This window comes from Artibeus jamaicensis, unplaced genomic scaffold, assembly GCF_021234435.1.
Source record: "Artibeus jamaicensis isolate MK-2021 breed Jamaican fruit bat unplaced genomic scaffold, CSHL_Jam_final contig_465, whole genome shotgun sequence".
Lineage (NCBI taxonomy): Eukaryota > Metazoa > Chordata > Mammalia > Chiroptera > Phyllostomidae > Artibeus > Artibeus jamaicensis.
This window is the reverse complement of record NW_026521843.1, coordinates 17,114,595-17,122,878: the sequence shown is the minus strand read 5'-3', so window position 1 is coordinate 17,122,878 and position 8,284 is coordinate 17,114,595. Positions and strand designations below refer to the sequence as shown.

At 51.1% G+C, this 8,284-nt stretch overlaps 1 long non-coding RNA gene across 1 annotated transcript; it reads right to left on the bottom strand.

The window, feature by feature from the left end:
- Nucleotides 1-3,161: 3,161 nt before the first annotated feature.
- On the bottom strand, nucleotides 3,162-7,112 carry LOC128627719 (uncharacterized). Its single transcript, XR_008392009.1, has 3 exons — nucleotides 6,835-7,112; nucleotides 5,756-5,950; nucleotides 3,162-3,222 (listed from the first exon to the last, which is right to left on the bottom strand). It is a non-coding gene; the product is annotated as an uncharacterized LOC128627719 (long non-coding RNA).
- Between the last annotated feature and the right edge of the window lie 1,172 nt (nucleotides 7,113-8,284).

Sequence of the window (8,284 nt, the reverse complement as noted above, 5' to 3'; positions counted from 1 at the left end):
ACAGACTAGAAGTGCAAGTGGCAAGTCTAGGCAAAGAATGCCTCTCCCTGGGCCCTCCTCCACCCCAAGTTTCCCATGGCTCTACCCAGGGGAGTGGAAATGAGACTAGAGAGGGTGACCATAAGGTAGCTGCAGGTCTGCAAAGGGGTCTAGGTAGGAACAAAGGCATGGTGCAGGGAGTTGTAGCAGCGTGGAACCCTAGGCCAAGGGCAAGCCAAAGCGTGGTGGGGGCATGTATACAGACCAGATAGGGACACGTGACATCACAAAGCAGGTCTCAGGGCAGAATGAGCAGAGAGGCACAGCCTCCTCCTCTCCACGGAGTCAGTGGGTCCTGCACTTAGCCTCAGCTCCAGGGTGGGAAATGAGAGTGAAAATCCTGAATTTAATAGAGCTGAGCACTAAAATGTTTGAGAAAATGACTTAAGTGATCAATTTACCTGAAAGTAACTACATTAGTTTTTCTGTATCAGCCAGAATAGGGGCTTGAGATACAAAATAAACCTAATTACAGAAAAATAAAGAAAATGACATCGTACATGCCAGTTGGCCAGCTGGGAAATTCAAACTCTCTGCATTTACTTCTTGCCTTCAGTACCCCCTTTCCCATTTTGCACCCCATCCTGTCCACTTTACTTTGCTGAACTGTGGCTCCTGCTCACAGGACAACTGTGAGTCTTTTAAGAAACCCAGAAAATTATGGCCTTAATATGCCAAAGCTAGACATGAACTTTGAGACTGTCCAACCCTCTCATTTCACTAGGAAGGAGGCTGGGGCCCAAGGACAGGACATGACTTATACCGGGTCTCAGTGTGGTCAGGGGACTGAGTTGAGACAACTTGGTTCTTGGGTTTTTCCCACCATCCTGTCCCAAACCAGCTCTTGTCCCTATGGGTCCACCCAAGTGGGCCAATCACTCCATGGCCCCTCCTCTCCAACCCTTGGCCTTGACCCCCAGCCACAGCTCATTAGCAGCTCTCTGTGAGCTCAGGCCTAAGCCACCCAGCCTCCCTTGCTGGATCTGTGAGCCAGAGCAGATGGCTCTGGGGAGGGGAGCTGCCTCGCATGCAGACTTATGGGCGACCCTCCCACGAACTGACCTCTTGGCCCCGGAACAAAGCGCTTCTCCAACACACCATGGATCACGGCTTGTGGAGGACACATGACACATGCCAGAGATTCTTTCCAAGCCACAACTGCTTTGGAGCCATGGCAGCGGCTCTCTGCCTGCAGGGGCCTGGGAGCTCCTCCCAGGCCGTGCTAGAAGGAAGTAAAGTCTTAGACCTCACTGAGTTAGGAGCATGAGCTGCCAGGAGACCACCCTGCACCCCGAGAACTCTGGGCCTCTCTGCCCTGAGGATCAGCTCTAATTCAACACCACCCTTACAAAGAGGGAAAGTTCCAGTGTTGAGGTTACTCAGCTAGCCCTGGGCTAGGAGCTTTCGCTCACTAGAGTTAGGTTCTGTGTGTCTCCACAGACCCTGGCCATACTAGAGAGCCACCCAGGGTGTTTCTCCCAGGAATCTCTCTCCTAGGAGCCTTTTTGCACCAGAATCTGGGGTGTAGACAGGGGGACTGTGAACAGCTAAGCCTTGCAGATTAGGGGTTGGGTGTCAGAGCGCTCAGGCACTTGGCTTTACCTCTCACTGGCCACGTTTGCCTGAACGGCACTTTCTCCAGAGGTGACTGGTTCTGGGCAGTGGTGGGAACTGGCTCTCAGGATTCCCCTTGAATGTTCGAAGTTGGGAGCACAGCAGCCCTGTCTCAGGAGCAACACTCAGTGAAGGTTGACCACCCATGAGCAGAGCTTCATGTAATCAGATAAACCCGCAACAAAGTCTGTCTCCTGTGAGATTTACTGACAAGCATAATCCCTAGCGATCTATATGGAAATTAGACCTAAATGTTGAATGGCTCATGAAATCGACTGCAGTGTTCAATTTTTACTTTGCCTGTTCTCACTTGGCTGGCTCTTCAGTGATAATCCATTTTCAGGGTTGACATTTTCTTTGGTATCATGGATAGTTTTCTTCTCACTGTACTCCCATTCCTCATAGCCACATACATGTGTGCCCTCATACATGTATCCCCTCATATGTGTGGGAATACATCCCTATCCCCACACATGTGAAAAGACAGAGGTCAACCCTTCTGCTAACCAACAGGCGGGACCCCTACCAACCCCTTTCATGGTCCAGAGATGAGGTTCCTGATTACTCTAGTTTCTTCAGCACCCACACACTCCCCCATTACACACGCACACACATGCACGTGCACCCGAGCATGTCTTTTAACATGGGAGGCATCCTGAAAGTGCCATCTATTCTCTACCCTCAAGCTTTGGGTGCTGGGTGAGCTCCAGGTGCAGGAGCAGGAATGTGGGCGCCGAGGCTGTGGAAGGCCTGTCCCCAGGGCCACGGGTTGGAAAACTCCCCTGCATCCTCCCTTCAGACCCTCAGCTGTGACTGCTCCTGTTCTCCGAAGAGTTAAGGTGTCCTGCAGTGACTAAGTGCAGTTAGAGCCTGGCTCACCGGGGGCCTGACTCAGAGAGTGGTGCGTGGTCCCTCTGCTACATCCTGTTGTGAAGGATGCTGTTCCCTGTTTCCGAGGCCCTGCTCTAATCCCCAGGCAGGCAGAGGAAGTCAGGCAAGGGAAACAGCTTGGGGGTTTATATAAAAGTCTGGCCCCTGGCCTCCTTCCTGCACACCGGTTTTCTGGGCCCCTGTCTTCTCCCTAGGAGCTGCAGGGTGTGGAGGAGCCCTCCGGGTCACTGCCAGAGACAAAGGAAAGGTAATTTTGGAATGTGCTAAAAATAGGCCTTGTGGTTATTTTAGAGCTGTTTTGCTTGAATCGGAGGAGGATCGGATCTGGGACTTGGCTCAAGCGTCCTGTCAGTCCCATGGGTCTCCTCCTCCTTCACACTCACTCTCCTGTCGGGGACATTCAGAGGCTTTGACCATGACCCACAGCCATTCTACTGTTGGGCTCTGCACACACAAAACTGAAGAGCATCCGGAAGCAGTGTTTCCTTTTAGTTAGGTATTCTATCCCATTTTATTTCATTGTTTAAAACTCCTGGTTACAACTTGCTAACGAATTTAACGACCCACTAGGGAGAAGCATCCACAGTTTGAAAAACAATCAGTCTATCTTACCTTTTGTCTTTTCTCTGATGTTGTCACTAATCAGTTCTGTGGCTTTGGAGAAGCCACCTATACTTTCTGGAGTAAAAAAAGAAGAGAGAGAGAGAGGCTGGTGTCTTCTCCCCACAGGTCCAGCTAGACTTTATGAGGGGGGACAGATCAAACCCCAACTCCTAACAGATTAGCAACGTGGCTTCCTTAACATCTCTGTGCCTCAGTTTACTCATCTGCAGATGAGGATGATACTTCTATAGCGTTGTCGCGGGGGTTAAGTGTGACAATGGCAGTGCAATCCCTATCAGTCCTCTTTTTCTCCCTCCCTTCTTTTGCTCTTTCCTTCCTGGATTTACTAAACTTCTGCGTGGAGAAACTCCTCCAACACTGCCTCCTTTGTCTGGAGTTTCACAGTTTACAGGGCACTTTCACCATGATCTTCTTGGTCCTCACAAGAATACTGTGGTTCACTAGGGTAGGTGTGGTGCCCACTTTATGGATTAGAAAAGAGAGAATAGAGTGCCTGGCTCAAGGTCATTCATCTGTTAGAGACTGTAGGCTCAGGGCTTCTCATGCCAGAGTCAATGGTTTTCTCCACACACCTGTTAATTTAACAGCCTTGAGGCGAGCCCTTGGCCTTGGAAGAGGCTAGTGGTGGTGACTAGATAAATAACCAGGTAGCATCCCAGGCAATCTGACTTCACACACAGGTGTTCATTACTTTTGTGGACAGTTACTAAAAGTTGCTTCCAATAAACAGAAAAGTTTTGATTCTTGCTGACCTTTGATTTTCAAGGATCATATTTGCTTTTTTGTTTTGTGTTTTTTATTCTTACCAAAAACATATGCTTTATCTGGGATTACTCATCATTGCATCCCCAACACCTAGCATGGTATCTGCCAAAATAAATATTTGTTGTTTGAAAAAGGTATGTTGAATAAAAGACTAAACATGCCACCTGTGAAGAGGCTGGGCCTAATACCACTTTTTGTTTGATCTGGGTGATGTTGATTATACATGTTGTCTTATACACGCAAAGCAAATGGGAAAATCAAGATAATTATATGGGTCACTTGAGCAGAATGGACCGCCTGCTCCAGCCTCACTTAACTGGTTATTTTAGGTAGAATCAGTTTAAATAAAACTTGAAGAACTAGAATAGTTGTCTAATATCTCCATTTTACCAGATTCTTTCATTCTAGTTTTAGGCGAGTGTAGAAGTGCTCCCCCATTGAGAACGTGGCCCTGTCGTGGACACACAGCACACAGGCAGGCAGGCACGGTCCATGCACAGGAAGAAGGAGGACAGGAGGCTAAGAGAGCGAACAAAAAGGTATCTAGAAGGCCCGATTTCCACCAGAAGAGACCCTCCTTGCCTGGCCTTCTGCAGCATCTCATTGCCGAGCCAATGTCTTCAGCCCTTGACCTTGGCAAACGGGGACTAGCTCCAGCTAGACCCTCAGGAACAGAAAGGAATGGGCTGGCAGACACAGTTCTAAAGGAGATACATTCTTCAGTTTTGGATTTAAAAAAAGAACAGGGGTGGGAGGGAATCAAGTCCAAGCCAAGATGTTTGGCTTGGTTATACCAATAGCAATTAAATAGCTGGAAGTCGTGCAAATGAAAAACAAATTGGCCCTCCCTTGTCTCTGTCTCCTTTCCTCCTTGTCCCGGCTGGTGCCCAGTCTCTCCTTAGCTCTCCAGCTTCTGATGGAGTCTGAAGGCACTTCTCATTGGCGAAATCCTGGGTGCGCCTGATGCCCACCCAGCCCGGAGCCTGGTTTCTCCCTTTGTGCTGCTTGCTCCTGCGGAAGTGGGACATCTCAGCAACCCACCAGTCTCCTGAGAAGGATGGTGTTGAGGTGAGGGCAGAGCATTTTCCTGGCTTTGTAGGGAAGGTGAAATGGGAGGAGACATCACTTCTGTGCTAAGTAGGCATCTATCTGTGCGTCGCTTTATGTGATAATACATGACCACCTTGTGAGATAGCCAATGCAGGTAGTGACATCTCCATTTTTCAGAAGAGAAAATTGGAGCTCAGAGGGGTTAAATGCTTTACCTAATGTCACATGTTCAGTATGCCGTCAGATCTTTTGGATTCCAAAACCCTTATCCCTTTCCCCATGTACGAAGGAGTGATCGCCTCTGAGCCAGGGAGCCATTCAAGGTCTCTGCCAAAAATGTGTTCGGCCCTCATTTGTTCTTGCCTCCAAGTCTTTGCTGATATCACATTCCCGCAGGGTTCCATCAGTATCCCAGCCTTCTCCTGGGGCTCGTTCTTTTTCCTTCTTCTGAGGCTCTTTCTGTCTCCGAAGCCAGAAGTATCACCCCTGGCTGCCGTGTTCCTACAGCAGGGCTGCTCCTTAACCCCTGTGCTGAAGCATCTGCCTGGTCCTGACCTGTGGTGTGTGTGCTGGGAAATGTAGTGACACACATCAGGCTGGGGTGTTGGGATCCAGCCTGGCATCTGCCTGAGAAGGCACAGGGTGGGAACCAGGCATGGGGCACACGGGGCAAAGGGGGTCTTCTGTGCTCCGAGGCTTGGATGGAGACTCAAAACCCAGAGGTTATACCCTCAGCCCTCACCAGGACTTGGCTACACTGAAGCCTACTCACATCATGCCAGGAGCGGGTCTCCTCAGTCCAGCTGGGAAATCCACCGTACAGCGAACATCCGGGCACAGAGCTCTGAGCTCCTCCAAAGCAGGGCCTGGGTCTGCTTCAGAAAGGTGTCAGGTGACTGGATGAACCACTTCATGATCCAGTGCTGCTACCCCAGGAGCCACGCTGCTTGGTCCTGCATCAGGGGAGCTAGGGACAACGACCATAAATGTCACCCTTGAGTCCCCCTGCTTCACCCCAAGGCTGAAGGTGTGAACTGAGCACTGGCTGGTCTTCTCGGGCCTTCCTGGGCTAAGCCTGGCATTCGGTCCTCTCTAGGGGGCATCTGGGAGTGGGCTAAAGCCAAGTCCCTACACCGCTGCCTTCTGGGAGGATCTGCACCCTCCTCTTCTTTGTTGCATCCTCCTTGGCCTGGCCGTCCCCCTTGCCTCTGTGGTAATGCAGAGACCAGACAGGAGAGTGGCCCCAGGTCTTGGTTCTTCTCTCACTCGAGGGAAGGCCTAACAGTAGCAGCACAGGTGTGCCCAAGCCTGGAGCTCAAGCCTGTGGGTTTCCACAAAGACCAGCTTATTCTGACTTGAACCCAGGGAACAGAACGCATATCGGTGTGAGCAACTGTGACTCCATGTGAGTGTGTACATGCATGTGAACCTGTACGTGTGCATGTGCAGGATGGTTTTTCAGTGTATCGAGAGACACCAAATTGTAGTTGGACAGAGCCTGACATTCAGCCCATCCAATCCCTCATTTTATACGTAGGGAAACAGTTTATTTTAGTTAATAGGAGCCTTTGCATGATATATGAGACATCAAACATATGTGGGCAGACCCATGGCCCCCCAAGAGGACGGTTGCCTGCTAATCCTGGCTTCCTTCCCTGCACTAGCACTCTGTGTTCTAGACCCCTTCCACGCCCCACAGGGAGCCCCTCTCCTTTTCTCCAAGCCTTTGTCAGAAACAAGACAAACAGAGGACATTATTGAGGATGCAAAGAGCCTTGTCATTGTCTGCTCCCACCACCATGTGGCCCAGCCTTCCCCAGCAGGCTCACACTCTGTGACACACCTTTGTACCTTTTGTCCCATTTCTCCTGTAGCCTTGCAACAGCCTTGTGACAATGGTCTTATTATCTCTACTTGGCAGGTGAGAAGACTGAAGCCCAGAGAAGTCAAGTGAGAGATGTCCGCAGCACTCGGCCTGTATGTAGCTGGAATGGGACCGGCATCTCAGCCTCCCAGCCCCCACGCGCGTGCTCTGAACCAGCAGGCTGGAGACAGATCCGTGATGACTGTCCCATGACTCCTCAGCCCCTCTGGGCCGCCCAGATGCTGGGGAGGAAGCCTGCAGCTGCTCCTCTCCCTCCGCCCTCTCTCCACACTCCAGAAACACTCAGCCTGAGCTGATAACTGTGGCAAGTGCTTGTGAAATGGCTCTGACACCACCAGGGCCGTCAGAGGGGCCAGCCTTGGGGTATCTGCAGAATCCAGAGCCCCGCCTTTGGAAGAGCACCTCCCGCTCCAGGACCACCGGCCTGTGCAGGGAGCTGTCCCAGAGCCCTGACCCCAGCTGTCGGCACCAGCTATCTTCACGCAGGAGCTAAGCCCTGGCACTTCCCAGGTCTGCAAGAGGCCAAGATTCCTTTCCAGAGAAACACTGCTCTGTCTCCAAGCCCAGGGCCTTGTCCCCCATCCAGTGTCTTCATAGCTCAGATTCCTGTAACTAGGAAGGGGTTGGCATCCCTGAGCGTGAACCCTTCCAGCCGAGTTCCATGAGAAAGCTGATGCCTTTTTCACTAAATATCAGGCCCTTGAGTCCTTTTGGCAATTATGGGATTAGAAGAATCATTCCAAATTCTGGTGGCCCCTGTCCCACCCAGATACGCCAGGTATCCCCCGTGATGGAGCAGTTGGCTTTCCACCCCAGTCAAAGGCCTATGTGGTGTCAAGAGCTAGAGACACAAGGGTCTGGATGGGAAGAGAACAAAGGAATGGTGGCGGCCAATGAAGCAGGAGCTGGGATCCCACACTGACGGAAGTCATGTCCAATACAAGGTCATTCTCCAAAATCAGTGCACAGGTTTCCTGTGCGTAGTCAAAGTTGCCTCGATGACTCCTCCAGAAGTACCGTGTTGGAGACTGACCAACTGTCTCTCATGGAGCCCCACCAGCCAGTGCTCCCATCAGCATGGAACAGATGCTATGACTTTGGGTAACCTTGCAAAGAGGTGGCTGTCTTATATTTAGGGACCACGTTGTGTGAAAAGTGTGTGCTTTAAGCACTAGACTCAAGCTTGCCCACCACTCAGGCAGACCCATGTCTTTCGGCACCTCTGTGCTCGCCCACTGGATGGCAGGCCTTAGGTGCTCCCACAATCATCCCTAAGCTAAGGAGATGTCATTGCACGATGTTTTGCTAAGCATTTCTGTGCCTGGGTGTGTCTGGCTGGGCAAGGCAGAGGGATCAGGGCAAACACCGCCCAGAGGGGCGAACCCTGTGCACCAGGCCTCCTTCACTTTGTTTTCA